Source organism: Benincasa hispida, chromosome 11 (genome assembly GCF_027475165.1).
Source record: "Benincasa hispida cultivar pf3 chromosome 11, pf3_genome.v1.1, whole genome shotgun sequence".
Taxonomy (NCBI): domain Eukaryota; kingdom Viridiplantae; phylum Streptophyta; class Magnoliopsida; order Cucurbitales; family Cucurbitaceae; genus Benincasa; species Benincasa hispida.
In genome coordinates this window covers 77,562,158-77,578,510 of record NC_143488.1, presented here as the reverse complement: position 1 = coordinate 77,578,510, position 16,353 = coordinate 77,562,158, and positions in this window count along the sequence as shown.

The following is a 16,353-nucleotide window of genomic DNA, read 5'->3' as shown; positions in this document are numbered from 1 at the left end:
TAAAGGGATTTGTACTTGCATTTCAGGTACGTACTTGCTATTCCAATTTAATTCAATATAATTTTAATTGGTTTGTTATTTATGTATATATTTCTTCCATATTGTAGGCTTGGGCTTACGAAACACTATCAATATCTAGTAAGTTTAGAGCCAATAAAGTGAGCAAGAAGGCAATACCACGAATTCTTAGGTGGACATGGTCTCAGACTCCATCGTATAAGTTGTTGGATAGAAATGTATTCCAACCTAGAAAAGTAAGCATCTATTAGAGTTTTTAAACGATCGCTTATAGTTTACTAAATGATCGCCCATATTGTAATCACACTAAACACTTGCCCACATAATTCTAAACGATCTCTCACATTAATCTAAATAATCATTTAGAAATTATTTAAACGATCGCTTAGCAAATCTAAATGATCGTTTAGAAATTATCTAAACAATCGCTGAAATTTGTCTAAGCGAGCGTTTAGAAATATGTGGGCGATCGTTTAGTAACTACTTGTGTATTTGATATGTATCGACTTGTTTACATCATTCACATGTAGACTATTGTTACATCGAGACTTATACCAACAGCGGATGAGTTGAGGTACAAGGAAAATCGACTAGGAGTGGTGGATCTGATGCAAGCAGACTGCCAAATAAGACTTAATGAGAACAACACTGATCAACACTCCCACGATACCCATGTTGGTCATCATAAGAAGTCTGAGGGTCATGAACTATTTAATGAATATACTCATGAGTATGATCCCCCTTAGTCATCACGTCCGTTTGTGGAGGAGAAGCCTGTGATTGAGCATTCATCATAGCCAAATGTACGACCTCGTGAATGCATGACCGACCCGACTAATGTTCATAAGGGAAAAAAAGGCATGATTCTTCAGAAAAGCAATCTAAGTCCTCGGGAAGCAATAAGCATTCAAAGTCTTATAAGGTCTTGAAAGGGGAAATATTGGAAGTTTGCAAAGATTTAATGAACTTGACAATTATTATCCATTAGTTGAGTGATGTCTTTAATCATCAACATGAACGCATTACCCAAAAACTGAATGAAATGAAGTTGTTGGTTCAGTATCTGCTGTGTATTTTTTAAAATGTCTGAGTGATAAATAATCCTTTAGGATAAGCTAAAGATCATTTATGCATTGTTAAATGATCGTTTAGATAGTCCTAAACGATCGTTTAACTATTCCTAAACGATCATTTAGCTAATCATAACGATCCTTTAGCTAATAAATGATCATTTATATAATAATAAACGATTGTTTATATAATCATAAACGATAAGAAAATTTAACCAACCTTTATATCATCGTCATTCAAACAGTCGTGAGGTCTTATGACAATGTCATCATATAATGGACCCTCTAATGGTCTATGTGTTGGGATTGGTGTCTTAATTCTCCCGGAGTCTCATTGTTTTGTAAAGATGCATGTTATTTAATGAATAAATAAGTGTTATCTAATTCTGACATTTACTCATATCTAATAAACAAAGCTCCTTGATTATCTTATATGAACTTAAGCATGTATATGTGATATACAAGTTGATTATGCCTTAAGTGAAAATCTAAAAAGGTCTGTAGTATAAGGACTAAAGTGGGATATCTGATCCTGGTAACGCTACGAATACGGCCCACTTTGTAGAGGTTTGCAAGTATTATAAACTACTACAGATGGTAGATCCTGACCATTCATGTGGAGACATATGAGCGGGGGTGTGCTATACAAAGAGTTTGTATAAGACCTAGACCACGAGATGATTAGACTCTGTATATAACACCGTTGATACTAGAGACTTGCATCTCACCTAAACGACTATAGGTGACATGACCTCAATCCTGAGTGTTTTTGGAGCCTTTGAGGGTGATCTTTTGATTAGTATAGGTAAAAGTGACCAGATTGCCAACTCAACATGCCTACCTTTTTGGGAATTTGTCTGATCTAAGAGTTGGGAACTCAATCCACAAAATGGAATTCACTCATTTCCCGAAACAGGGATAAGAAGAGAGATTGCTCCCTTAAGAGTTGATATCGGGACTTGAACATAGTGGCCACAGCTTCTCTTTGGAAGGGAAGACTCAGCCATAGTAGAACTATGACTTATGTTCATTAGAGGGATCAATGGTACTTAAGGAGACAGATGTAACTACAGGGCCATAATGGTTATTGGCTCAACTGTACTTACGAACGATCTGTGAAGGGTTGTCGCACTGCTGATTGGTTAAGATGGACACATAATATATCTGTGGTAAGGAGAGTTCAACTATCAGTCTTTAGTGGAGTGTCTGGCAGTTAACGGATGGTGGATCCCGTGACTAAAGAGTTTAGTCAGTTATTCACGTACCATTGGAGCTTCGAGCTATAGGTCCATAAGGTCCTCTTGGTAGCTCAATGGATTCAGTTGAGGATTAGTTTTTGGTGTTAATTTGAAATGTTCAAATTGACAAGAGATTTTGATTATATGTGATATAATTGGTATGATGTATAAGATACATCTAGTGGAGGATTGATGTAAATGAGATTTGCATTAAGTACCATGGAATAGAAAAAGAACTATGGTTTATATGTTTCATAAGATGAAATATTCAAACTATAGGTTATAAATATAGTATGATAAGTTGGTTATCATTTATATTTATAATAATATTACTTATTAGATAATTAATTCTTTTTCTTTAAATAACCAAATGAGTGGGTGGTTATTGGATTCATGGTAACCGCGAGCTTAAAAGGAAAATGGTTTTCCTAATTTTAGTATGATTTACAAACTGTTGAAAAGTTTTCGTAAAAAGGTTTTTGAGTTTTCTCTCTCACGAAAAAGAAACTCACGTAGTCGTCAAGTAAATATGGATATACTAAACGACGGCTAGGGCAACCTAAATGATCGTACAGTGGCGAGCTTAATTATCGTACAGTATTTACCAAACAATCGTATAGTTTTACTAAACGATCGCTTGCCCTAAGTAAACGATCGTGTAGAGTTTATACGCGACAGACCGAGCTAAACGATCGCATAGCTTTTGCTAGACGATCGCATAGCTTTATTTAAACGATTAGGCATCGACCTATACGATAGGTCTCCACCATCTTTCACTTGCCTAGTTGTGTACACAATCGGTATTTCCTCCTTCATCTGCCTCATTCCAAGTCCGAACAGAGTCCACCCTCTGGATTCTCACACCGAGAATACCAAGGTAGCCTTGTTGGTGGTGTCAGACTCAACTCGACACCATCGAGGTTCTGTGGAGGCCGTTCGTGGTGATGCGAAGGAGTTCGCGCTATTGCAGAGGAGTTCATGACTAAGGTGATCGTTGAGGACGAGTGCGGTGTTCGTGTTCGGTGTTGCGATCGTATAGATCGAGCATTTGAAGTTGTTGTTGTCCAAGTGGTCGTGCACAAAAGAGTGTGAAGACACATCTGCAATTGTTCGTACAGTTTTTCCCTTTGTGCATTTGAGTTTTTCATGCTGTAATTTCTGTATGAATTGTATAACCGCTTGTTTGAAGTCGACTGTAAATGTATTGTTCATTTATGATTGTGATTTGGAATAATCTTTCTTCCATTGCTCATGGAAATGTCGAATATGATTTTCTTCAATTGGTATCAGAGACAGGTTTTGATCCTGTGACCTGTGGGTTATAGGCCCACCGGATTGCTACATGGGTTTGACTGACCGCGGATCCTGTGACCGATCGCGGGGTGCTTAGTACACGATGGTTGGAGAAGCAATGCTTTGCCCAAACGGTTTAAGACCCAGTTCGCTTGTTTGAACCAGAGACTCCTTGTCTTTGTAATAGTTGGCTTTATTTTTGTGTTTTTCAGGCAATTTTACTATGTTCATCAACTTGTATTGTTTATACATGTGATGTATGGTACTTATATGCCAAAGTGTTTGTCATATAGTTAAAACTCACCTTAGGTTGTGCAATTATCATGCATCATGTATTATAATTGTTATAATCGAGCATGAAAAAATTACTTGAAAGCATGGGCATGCATCATGAAATATAAGAGTTATATTTTACATGTAGTGAGCATTATCATGCATCATCCTTTTATTATAAATGTTATAATCTAAGGGTGAATGGAAGCATGTTTTGCTTGTTTTCATTACCGTTTTGTATAAGTGTTATATAAAAGAAGTAGCAATGAATGGACAATGCATTGAGCATGACATATAGGCTGTTTATAGGCGTTATGAATGCCTTGCATGTATTAGCTTTGTATTGTGATGGTTGTTTCCGTTTATAAGTGTTATAAAGGAAATTAAACCTAAAATCAATAATTCAGAGTTGCATGCGAACTTAGGGTGAACTCAAGTTTTTAAAAGGGTTTTAAAATTGGACTGAGATAGACCTAAAGTCAAGTGGTTCTAAAGAGTTTAGTAACCTAGATTAGTCTTTTAAAATTAGTTTAATAGGATTAAATTAGTTAAATAAAAGATTAAATTTGTTGTGAACCTATCTATAACGGACCTTTTGTCTAAGGCGGATTCTGGCTAGGCTGGGGTTCTTAAGTTGACGGAAACATAACACCCCTACCTGGGGAACCTACCTGGAAAAGTGAATTAGATAGATTTTCAACAAGCATGCGACATTTTGGTCAAAAATTTCGTTAAAGAGTTTAATGGACGATGATCAAAAGTTGTTTCACTATCCAAGATAAAAGTTACTCTTGAGCAAACCCAAAAGTCACTTACTTAAAATCATTAGTCGTGTTTTTTCTAAGTAAACTAAACCTTAGGTTATAAAATACTCAATAGAGGAAGAGGCATATCAGATATGTCAATGATTCCACTCACGTTTCTTCTTCTATGTTCCCATCGTGAGATTCATGTTTGGCCTCGTGGTGCCCAGGATGCATCCCCCTTCAGATGGTGTTTGCATGAGTCAATATCAAAGTGAACAGAGAGAGTGTTTATAGTAAGTGGGTGAAGGGTGTGTGTCAACACGTCCTATGGTCTCTGTCATTGGTTCACACCGTGAGATCATTCTGTATGCCTTCGTGTCGCCTTTGGAGAGTCCTCTTTCGAATGGGTTTTGTGCAGTTGGTCGATATCAAGGTGAACTCCAAAAATGGATAGGATCGCTTTAGGTTTTACCCCAACCAAATTTTTCCCTTCGGATTGGCCTTTTGGGACGGACCTCTAGGGCTTAAAATGGCAGGTCACACTTATGGGAGATTGTTAATTAAGTTAATGATCTCTTGGTCAAATCAATGATGACTTGTCGTTATAGGAGCAAGATTTATTCTAGTATTAATGACTGGTTGAGAACTTATCAATTTAGAGGAAGGATAATTGACCTTCCTTCGGCAGCTTTTGTCCTAAGCATTTGAAGCGTCATTGCGAAACTAGATGTCACACGGTGTTCATGTTAGTTTTGATAAAATCTTATTGGATGTTGTTTTGTTTTACAACGAGTATTTGCTTAAAACCTAACGTAGATCAATGTGTTTTTCCTTTCAGAAACTCATTAGTATTTCCGTTTAAAGCTTTTAAAAATGACTGATTATATATGGTGGAAAGAATCGTGTGAAACGAATTTCGTGGAAAACGACCTCCATCCCACTACTCTCCAAAAGAGGAGACAAGACAATAAATATGATTTATTGGTCTTGGAGACATGTCTGGTAGAGAATGATGATTCTGCCTGATCCTTGATTCAGGTGCTACCAATCATGTCAGTTTCTCTTACAAGGATTCAGTTCCTGGCAAACGTTGCCACAGGGAGAGATGACTCTTCGAGTCGGAACTGGTGAGGTTGTTTCAGTTATTGTTATAGGCAGGCTGAAGTTATTTGTTGACAAGAAATGTTATCTATTACTGGATAATGTTTTTGTAGTTCTTCATATTAAAAGAAACTTGATCTCAGTTTCTTGTCTCATTGAACAAAACTATGTCGTCTCCTTTTCTGAAAATAAAGTATTTATTTTCAAGAATGGAATAGAGATTGGTTATGGTTCAATGGAAAATAACTTATATGTACTAAGGTCATTAGTCATAAAAACCTTGTTTAACACTGAAATATTCAGTACGGAAACAATAGCTAAAAGACCAAAGGTTTCTCCAAAGGAAAACGCCCATCTTTGGCATCTAAGGTTAGGTCACATCAACCTCAATAGGGTTGAGAAGTTGGTGCAAAATGAACTTCTAAAGAGTTTAGAAGAAAACTCCTTATCGGTATGTGAATCATGCCTCAAAGGCAAGATGACCAAACAACCTTTTACTGGAAAAGGTTACAGAGCCGAGGAAGCCTTGGAGCTTGTACATTCAGACCTCTATGATCCGATAAATGTTAGAGCTAAAGGAGGGTATGAATATTTCATCTCTTTTATAGATGATTATTCAAGGTTTGGGTATCTTTTCCTAATGCAACGTAAGTCTAAAGCCCTTGACAAGTTCAAGGAGTATAAGGCTGAAGTTGAAAACTTGTTAGATAAGAAGATAAAAACACTACAATCTGACCATGGTGGAGAGTATATGGACTTTAATTCTAGAACTATATGATAGAACATGGGATTGTGTCTGAATTCTCGGCCCCTAGTACACCTCAATAGAATTGTGTATCTGAAAGAAGAAACAGAACCTTGTTGGACATGGTTCGATCTATGATGAGTTATGCTCATCTTTCAGACTCGTTTAGGGGTTATGCAGTGCAGACTACATGTTATATCCTTAACAACGTTCCCTCAAAAAGTATTTCTGAAACACCTTTTGAGTTATGGAGAAGCCGTAAAGGTAGTTTACGCCACTTCAGGATTTGGGGAAGTCTGGCACATGTGCTAGCGACTAACCCAAAGAAATTGGAACCGCGTTCGAAGGTTTACCTCTTTGGAGGCTACCCCAAGGAAACGAGAGGATGATACTTCTATGATCCGAGTGAGAACAAAGTGTTTGTTTTCAAAAATGCTATCTTCTTGGAAGAAGATCACATGAGGGATCATAAGCCACGAAGTAAGCTCATTTTACGTGAGATCTCTATTGAGACCTAGACTGTTGAGGGTTCAACAAGAGATGTTGAATAGGTCGACAGATCAACAAGAGTTGTTGAGGTCAGAATGTCTAGTCAACCAGCTCAAGAGTTGAGACTGCCTCAATGTAGTGGAAGGGTTATTATTAACGAGTAGAAATGCACGTCATTACAGTGCTAAGTTATTAAACAATGAAGGATTGCGTTGATAAAATATGTTAGATTGCGTCCAAAAAGCATTAAGTTCATAATATTGTGGTCGCATGCGTTCATCGCATAAGAACAATTAATTCTTGTATTTTATGCAGAATATGCGTTGATGCAAGGCGGAAAGCGAGATCAAAGAAATCAATGGCCGAGCACAGCATTACCGCAAGGCTCTACGATGATTTGTGCTCGCAAACATTTTCTCAAGAAGAATTATCGCATAGAGTCAGTACAACTTGGTGGGCGCATCTAGGTGAAAGGCATAATTAACCACGATGGGACAGAAAGCTGATGACGGTCGAATCTGAATTAAGTTGACAAGCCACTAATGAAAACAAGTATACTCAGCTTTTTGGTGACAAATATTTGGCACATCAGTCAGAGAATTAAAGTCATCCCATATGTGCAACCATAAGCGAGAAGCCACTTTAACCTCGAAGGTCTATAAATACCGAAGGCATCCTTTAGAAAAGGGGTTCAGTTCAGCTGGTTCAGCAATTCAGCAAGATTTTGTTCATAGTTTAGCCTGTCCATAGTTTTCTTTTATTCTTAAAAAGTCAGAGCAAGAGAAGAGCTGAGATGCCGGAAGATCGCTCACGGCAACTCGAGAGAGAACCCGGAGGCGTAGAAAGCAAAGAGCGGGCCGAATCTCGCAAGAGCGAGATTATCTTTTGAACACGAGTAAAAAAGACAGTGTAAAAGCCTGGGAAGCAAGAGATTGCAACCAGTCTCTTTATTCTCTTCTTGCATTGTTATTTTGTACTTCAAATTTATATTTATACAATGGAAGTTCTTATTCTACATCTGTTCACTCTCTTAGCATGCATGAGTAGCTAAACTTGTCGAATGGGTTGAGAAGAACTAAGCTAACATGACCTAGGATTTTTATTGTTTGCGATTATCTTGTTTTATGTTGTACCCAACAACCCTTTAGAGCTACTCGAGAGAGTGTCTAAAGAAAAAACCTAAGACTTGAGAGAGCTAGGTTAGAATCTAGACTCGAAAGAGCAAGATGGAACTGGATAAACAAGAGATAGGGACTTAGAGATAAACTCTGTTTGCCAACATGCATCGCATGCACCCTAGAGATAGATTATGATATTATGTGGTCCCCTTATTTGTGTGTGTTTCTTCTTGTCATCGCATGAATAAGAATAGAGGCTTATGTGGAGGTCCTATAGACTCATCGCATATATCGCATGCGTTCTAGCCTTGGAAGCCGTAGCATTCACATCGAGAGATGGTTTACTATTGTTTGTGTGTTGCATGGTCGTATAACATGAACGCATCCTATGAAGTGTTAGCCAAACCCTTCTCAACCCGTTCACCGCATACTCATCGTATCTTCCGTTTTATCAACTCTCTTCGAAACTCCGCTGCATTTTTTATTTTTATCACCACAACCAACAACATCAAACAACTATTTAAGTTACCGGTTACCGCAAAGTTTCCTGAAAAATTACCACCGTATATTATTTTTCTAAGTCCTTGAATTCGACCCTGGACTTACCAGGAAACTCAGTGGGGTTTATACTTGGATTCCACTGAGAAATCTTGATTGCTTAACGCATTCCATCACCGTATTTCATCCATAATTCCACCTCATAAAATAACGCATCAGTTATGAACCCACCGGATCACTACATGGGTTTGACTGAAGCCCAAAACGTCATTACGAATGATGGGGTTGAGGATTCGTTGTCTTTTAAGAAATCAAAGGAGGATGTTAACAAAGATAAATGGGTTAAGGCCATGAACCAGGAAATGGAGTCTATGTACTTCAATAACGTCTGGGAGCTTGTTGATGCACCTAATGGGGTAAGACCTATTGGGTGTAAATGGATCTTTAAGCGAAAGCGAGGTGTAGATGGAAAGGTGCAAATCTTTAAGGTTAGACTCGTGGCAAAGGGTTATACCTAGGTTGAGGGAGTTGACTATGAGAAAACTTTCTCACCTGTTGTCTTGTTGAAGTCTATCAGGATACTTCTATCCATAGCCACATTTTATGATTATGAAATATGGAAAATGGATGTCAAGACTGCCTTTCTTAATGGTAATCTTGTGGAGACCATCTATATGACTCAATCAGAGGGGTTCGTAGTTCCAGATCAAGAGCAAAGAGTTTGCAAGCTTAATAGGTCTATTTATGGGCTGAAACAAGCATCTAGATCTTGGAACATCGGATTTGACATTACTGTCAAGCCGTTTGGCTTTGACCAGAATGTTGATAAGTCTTGTATTTACAAGAAGATCATCAACAACTTAGTAGCTTTCCTGGTACTGTATGTGGATGATATCCTACTCATTGGGAATGATGTAGGGTATCTAACTGACATTAAGAGTTGGTTAGCTACTCAGTTCCAAATGAAAGATTTGGGTGAGGCACAGTATGTTCTCGGGATCTAGATTATTCGGGATTGCAAGAACAAACGATTATCCCTGTCTCAGGCATCGTACATTGATCAAATGTTGATCAGGTACAAGATGCAGGATTCCAAGAGGTGTTTATTACTCTTCAGGCATGGAATCGTTCTGTCTAAGGATCAATGTCCTAAGACACCTCAAGGCATTGAGGAGATGAGACGGATTCCCTATGCTTCTGCTATAGGAAGCTTGATGTATGCAATGTTGTGTACCAGACCTGACATTTTCTATGCAGTAGGGATTATCAGTCGGTATCAGTCCAATCCAAGATTTAATCACTGGACGACGGTCAAGACGATCCTCATGTACCTTCGAAGAACGAGGGACTACATGTTTGTGTATGGAGATAAGGATCTGATCCTTACAGGATACACGAACTCCGACTTTCAGACCGATAGAGATTCTCGTAAATGGACATCGGGGTCAGTGTTTACTCTGAATGGAAGGGTTGTAGTCTAGTGAAGCATCAAGCAAGGATGCATTGCGGACTCCACTATGGAAGCCGAATACGTAGCGGCTTGTGAAGCAGCTAAAGAGGCTATTTGGCTGAGGAAGTTCCTTTCCAATTTGATTGTTCCAAATATGGATTTGTCGATCACTCTTTATTGTGATAACAGCGAGGCTGTGGCAAATTCGAAGCAGCCTCAGACTCATCGTAAGGGTAAGTACATAGAATGGAAATATCACATAATCAGGGAGATTGTGCATCGCGGTGATGTGATAGTCACGAAGATCGCATCGGAGCACAACATTGTTGATCCCTTTACAAAGGCCTTCACAGTTAAAGTGTTCGAGGGTCACCTAGAGAGTCTGGATCTGTGGGACATGTGGCATTTTGTCTAGGGAAAGTGGGAGATGATACTGGGATATGCCCTTGTTTATTGTATATTGTACATTTTTATTGTATTGTACATTAGCCTTCCGAGTCATTAGGACAAGTAGAAGATTGTTGGGATTGGCGTCCTAATTCTCCCAAAGTCTCGCTATTTTGTAAAGATGCACATTGTTTAATGAATAAAATAAGTGTTAATTAATTCTGGCATTTACTCATATCCAATAAACAAAGCTCCTTGGTTATCTTATGTGAACTTAAGCATGTATATGTGATATACAAGTGGATCATGCCTTAAGTGATAACCTAAAAAGGTTTGTAGTATAAGGATTAAGGTGGGATATCTGATCCTGGTGACACTACGGATACAACCCACTTTGTAGAGGTTTGCAAGTGTTGTAAACTACTATAAATGGCAGATCCTGGCCATTCATATAGAGACGTGCGAGCGGGGGTGTTCTATACAAAGAGTTTGTATAAGACCTTGACCACGAGATGACTAGACTCTGTATATAACACCGTTGATACTAGAGACTTGCATCTCACCTAAACAACCATAGGTGACACGACCTCAATCCTGAGTGTTTTGGAAACTTCTACCTTTGAGGGAGGTCCTTTGATTAGTATGGGTGAGAGTGGTTAGATTGCCAACTCAACATGCCTACCTTTTTGAGGATTTTTCTAATCTAGGAGTTGGAAACTCAATCCACAAGATGGAATTCACTCCTTTCCCGAAGCAAAGATAAGTAGAGAGATTGCTCCCTTAAGGGCTAATTCCGGGGCTTGAACATAATGGCCACAACTTCTCTTTCGAAGAGAAGACTCAGTCATAGTAGGACTATGATTTATGTTCATTAGAGGGATCCGTGGTACTTAAGGAGACAGATGTAACTAAAGGAGCATAATGGTTATTGGCCCAGCTGTATTTACGAGCGATCTGTGAAGGGTTGTCGAACTGCGAATTGGTTAAGATGGACACATAATATATATGTGGTAAGTTCAGTTGTCGGTCTTTAGTGAAGTGCCTGACAGTTAACAGATGGTAGATCCCATGACTAAAGAGTTTAGTCAGTTATTCACATACTGTTGGAACTTCGAGCTACAGGTCTATAAGGTTCTCTTTGTAGCTCATTGGATTCAGTTGAGGATCAGTTCTTGGTGTTGATTTGAAAAGTTCAAATTAACAAGAGGTATTTTGATTATACGTGATATAATCGGTATGATTTATGAGATATAACTAGTAGAGGATTGATGTAAATGAGATTTACATTAAGTACCATGGAATAGAAAAAGAACTATGATTTATATATTTCATGAGATGAAATATAAAAACTATAGGGTATACATATAGTATGATAAGTTAGTTATCATTTATATTTATAATAATATTACTTATTGGATAATTAATTATTTTTCTTTAAATAACCAAATTAGTGGGTGGTTATTGGATTCATGGTAACCGTGAGTTTAAAAGGAAAATAGTTTTCCTAATTTTACTATGATTTACAAACTATTGAAAAGTTTTCGTAAAAAGTTTTTTGAGTTCTCTCTCTCACGAAAAAGAAACTCACGTAGTCGTCAAGTAAATACGAATTTACTAAATGACGGCTAGGGCGATCTAAACGATCGTACATGTTGGGAATGTCCTAGAACTCGCAGTTCATATTAAACATTCTATTTAATCAATAACGATGACTTGTTGATTTTTCATTTTATTATGAAAATCCAATAAACGCATCCTTGGCTATAGTCTGAATGTTGTAACTTTATGTAGTAACATAAACAGGATCAAGTTGACAGTATATAGCCTAAATGGTCTAATAAGTATATGGATGAAATTGGGTATCTCATCCTGGTAACACTATTGGATGCGACCCACTCTGTAGTTGTTACAAGAAGTTGTAAGGTACTACAAACAATGTGATCCACAAATCGTTCATCTTGAGACATGAGAGTAGGGGTATCCTATGCAATGAGTATGCATATAGATTGGACCACGAAAATGGTTACTTTTCTTTATAACGACCGTTTACTGTTAAAACTGACTATTTCATTATTATATAACCTAGGTTAACTCGATCTTAATCCTGAGCTAGCTATGAAATCCTGTTTGTTCGGGATTATCCTTTGATCTACAAACGGTAAGAGTAGTCCAATAACACTGCTCAATAAGCTTACCATTTTGGGGATAAGACCGGATGAATAGTTAGGGACATAGCCTTGCAAGATGGAATTCACTCTTCCCTATTTAGGGTTAACAGATAGGTTGTTCTCTTAAGTATTGTCTCCAGGTCTTGAACAATCGGAGCCCTGCCTTCTTATGATAGAGAAAGGATTTGATTCATAGAGATTATAAATCAGAATTGTTCATTAGAGGATCAGTAGAAACTTAAGGAACAAGATGTAGTCACAGGGGTAAAACGGTATTTTTGACCTAGTTGTGATTACGAACAACCTGTGAAGGATTGACTTACTGATTATGGTTATTAAGTAGACATAATATATCTACAGTGAGAGGAGTTCAACTATGGGCTATAGTGGAGTGTCCCATTAGTTAACGAATGGGAGTTAGATCGGACTAATGAGTTTAGTCGATTAATCTCGAATCGTTGGAGCTCATGATCTGTAGGTCTGCGAGGTCCTCTTACTAGCTCGTAAATGGATAAGCTTTAGGGTAGCTTGAGAGATGCTTTAGTTTTTGCTAGAATTAGTGAATTAGAAAGCTTATGGATCCTTAATACTTCCGTTGCATGTTGTGTGAGCTACTTAGGTGATGGATAATGGAAAAATCCATTTTTCCATTTTGTGTTTTTGTTTTCTTTTCCTTTTTCAATTTTATTTCAAAATAAAAAATTTGATTTAAAAAATCTATTTTGATTTTTAAAAATGAAAATTTAATTAATTATTAAATAAAACTTAATTAATTTAATATCAAATATTAAATTAATTTTAACACATATCCATCTTTATATATTTAAATCATATTTAAATATATAAGTTCTCCTATTTCGTTTAATTCTAAAATTAAACATATAATTATATCTCATATAATTACTAGTTCCCTTAATTCTATTTTGAACGTTTCAAAATAACTTATCACGTTATTCTAAAACTAGTCCGTTATGAGCTAGTACGAGGACCTTGTGGACCTACAGATCATAGGCTCCAACGTTCCAAGATTAATTGACTAAACTCATTAGACCAAATTAATCCCCATTCATTAACTAATGGGTCATTCCACTAAAGCCCATAGTTGCACTCCCCTCACTATAGATATATTATGTCCACATGATTTAACCATAATCAGCAAGTCGACCCTTCACAGGTTGTTCGTAATAATGGTTGGGTCAAATATCTGTTTTACCTCCGAGATTACGTCTTATTCCTCAAGTCCCTATTGATCCTCTAATGAATAACTGGTTTGTGATCCAATCATCAAACCAAACTCTCTCAACCCAGTGAGAGGGTGGGCCCCTTGTTCAAGACCTGGATTCAGTACTTGAGAGAACAACCTTTCTCCTATCCCTAAATTGGGTAAGCGTGAACTCCATCTTGCAAGGCCATGTCCCCAGCTATTGATCCGGTCTTATCCCCAAAATGTTAAGCTTATTGAGCAGTGTTGTTGGACTACTCTCACCATTTGCAGACCAAAAGATAATCCCGAACAAACAGGAGTTCATAACTAGCTCAGGATTATGATCGAGTTAACCTAGGTTATATAGGTGATATAGTCAGTCTTAAACAGTAAACAACGTTATAAAGTAAGAGCGACTTATTTCTTGGTCCTGATCTCTTGTGCAAACTCATTGCATAGGACGCCCCCACTCCTCATGTCATAACATGTACGAATTAGGATCACTTCGTATGTAGTACTTTACAACTCTTTGTAACAACTACAAAGTAGACCGCATCCAATGGTGTTACCAGAATAAGGTACCCAACCTCATTCATGTACCATAGATCATTTTGACTATTTACTCGAACTCGATCCACTCTTATGTCTCCACATAAAGTTCAAGTACTCATACAATAGTCATGGGTCTTAATTTATTGGATTTAGACTTTTGTACAATTTATGAAATCAATAACAAGTATATTGATAATAGAAAATGTTTATCATTTTACAAACTGCGAGTTTTTAGGACATAAAACCCAACAATACTCCCATTTGGACTAAAGCTTCAGTGGATCAATATATACAAATATATACAATGTTAAGTTTACATGGAGAGAATAAAATGTACAAATACAATAGACTAGGGAATCACAATACCCATCAATTCTCCCACTTGCCCTAATAATTCAAAACTCGTAAACCTAGTCCTACTAGGTGACCCTCGAACACTTTAGCCAAGAGGGCCTTCGTAAATGGATTAGCTATGTTTCTTTTGTTGATTCGCTTATAGCAACATACTCAGCTTCCATTGTGGAGTCCGCAAACAACTCTGCTTGATGTTTCTCTGCACAACTGCTCCTCTGTTAAGAGTGAATATTGACCCTGAAGTTGATTTCCTTGAATCAATATCGGTCTGAAAGTCAGAATCAATGTATCTAGTAAGGATCAAATCCTTAGAACCATACACGAGCATATAATCTCTCGTTCTCCGAAGATACTTGTGAATGTTTTTAACCGCAGTCTAATGGTCATGACCAGGATTATACTGAAATCTGCTGACAATTCCTATTGCATAGCATATGTCGGGATGAGTACACAACATTGCATTCATCATCGCGTCGCATAACATTTATCTACACGATCGCTTAGCTCCGGGACTAAACAAACGTTCAGTGCTATCGCGTAGCATTTCATCGCATCATTTAGCGTGCATCATTACTGAACGATCGTATAGCGTCATCGTTTAGCAAAATCAACAAATCGTCTAGTTCCCATGATAAAAACTAAACGATCGTGTAATGCTATCGTATAGCAAATGAACGTATCGCTTAGCTCTCACAGGTACACGATCGTTTAGCGTTTAACATCACAACGATTAACGCATATTATTAAATGATCATCTAGCTTTTCTTCTCATTGTGAAACGTCTGGAGCTAAACAATTGTTTAGCAACTGGACCTCAGCAACAAATTTAAGCAGAAGGTGAAAAATCTCGAACAGCAACTCGACCTTCTTCGCTTGTTTCTTCAATTACATCTTAATTTCAACTCTAATGACTTTAAATAAATTACAGACTCTTGCTAACACATAAATGCTCATCAAACAAGAGCCAATTACAAATTTAATTGAGAAATTAAAGAGAATTAAAATGCCAAAATAGAGAAAATCATATCTGTGCATTAATTTCATATATCTCATGAAAAAACATCCACCTTGCCAAAATTAGAGCGAATTGAAAGCTTAAAAGATGCTCTGATACCAATTGAAAGAGTAAAACAATATGCAGTAGAAGTATCAAGGATTCATAAGCTTTCTAATTCACTAATTTTAGCAAAAACTAAAGCATGCTCTTATCAAAAAGTGGGTTTTCTAAACATACCTTTGATGAACTCTCCAAAAAACGCATGTTTAGCTGTTGTCTTCACTTGTTATCAACGTCAACCACCTCAAAGCCTTTCCTACTATGCTCTTGGAGCTTTAGGGTAGCTTGAGAGATTAATTTGAAACGTTCAAATTAAACGAAACAAGAGAATAAATATTTAAATATGATTTAAATATATAAAGATGATTATTGTGCAAAAATTAATTTAATATTTGATATTAAATTAATATATGAAATTAATTTAAGAAAATAAAATTTTGAATTAAAATGATTTAATATCATTTTTTGTTTTAAAAAGAAAATAGAAATTTGTTTGCATGTTGCACAAAAATAGAAAATGGGTTTTTTCCATTAACATCATCTTTATGCTCACACAAAATGCATTATCTTCTTTATTTTGATTCTCCAAGCA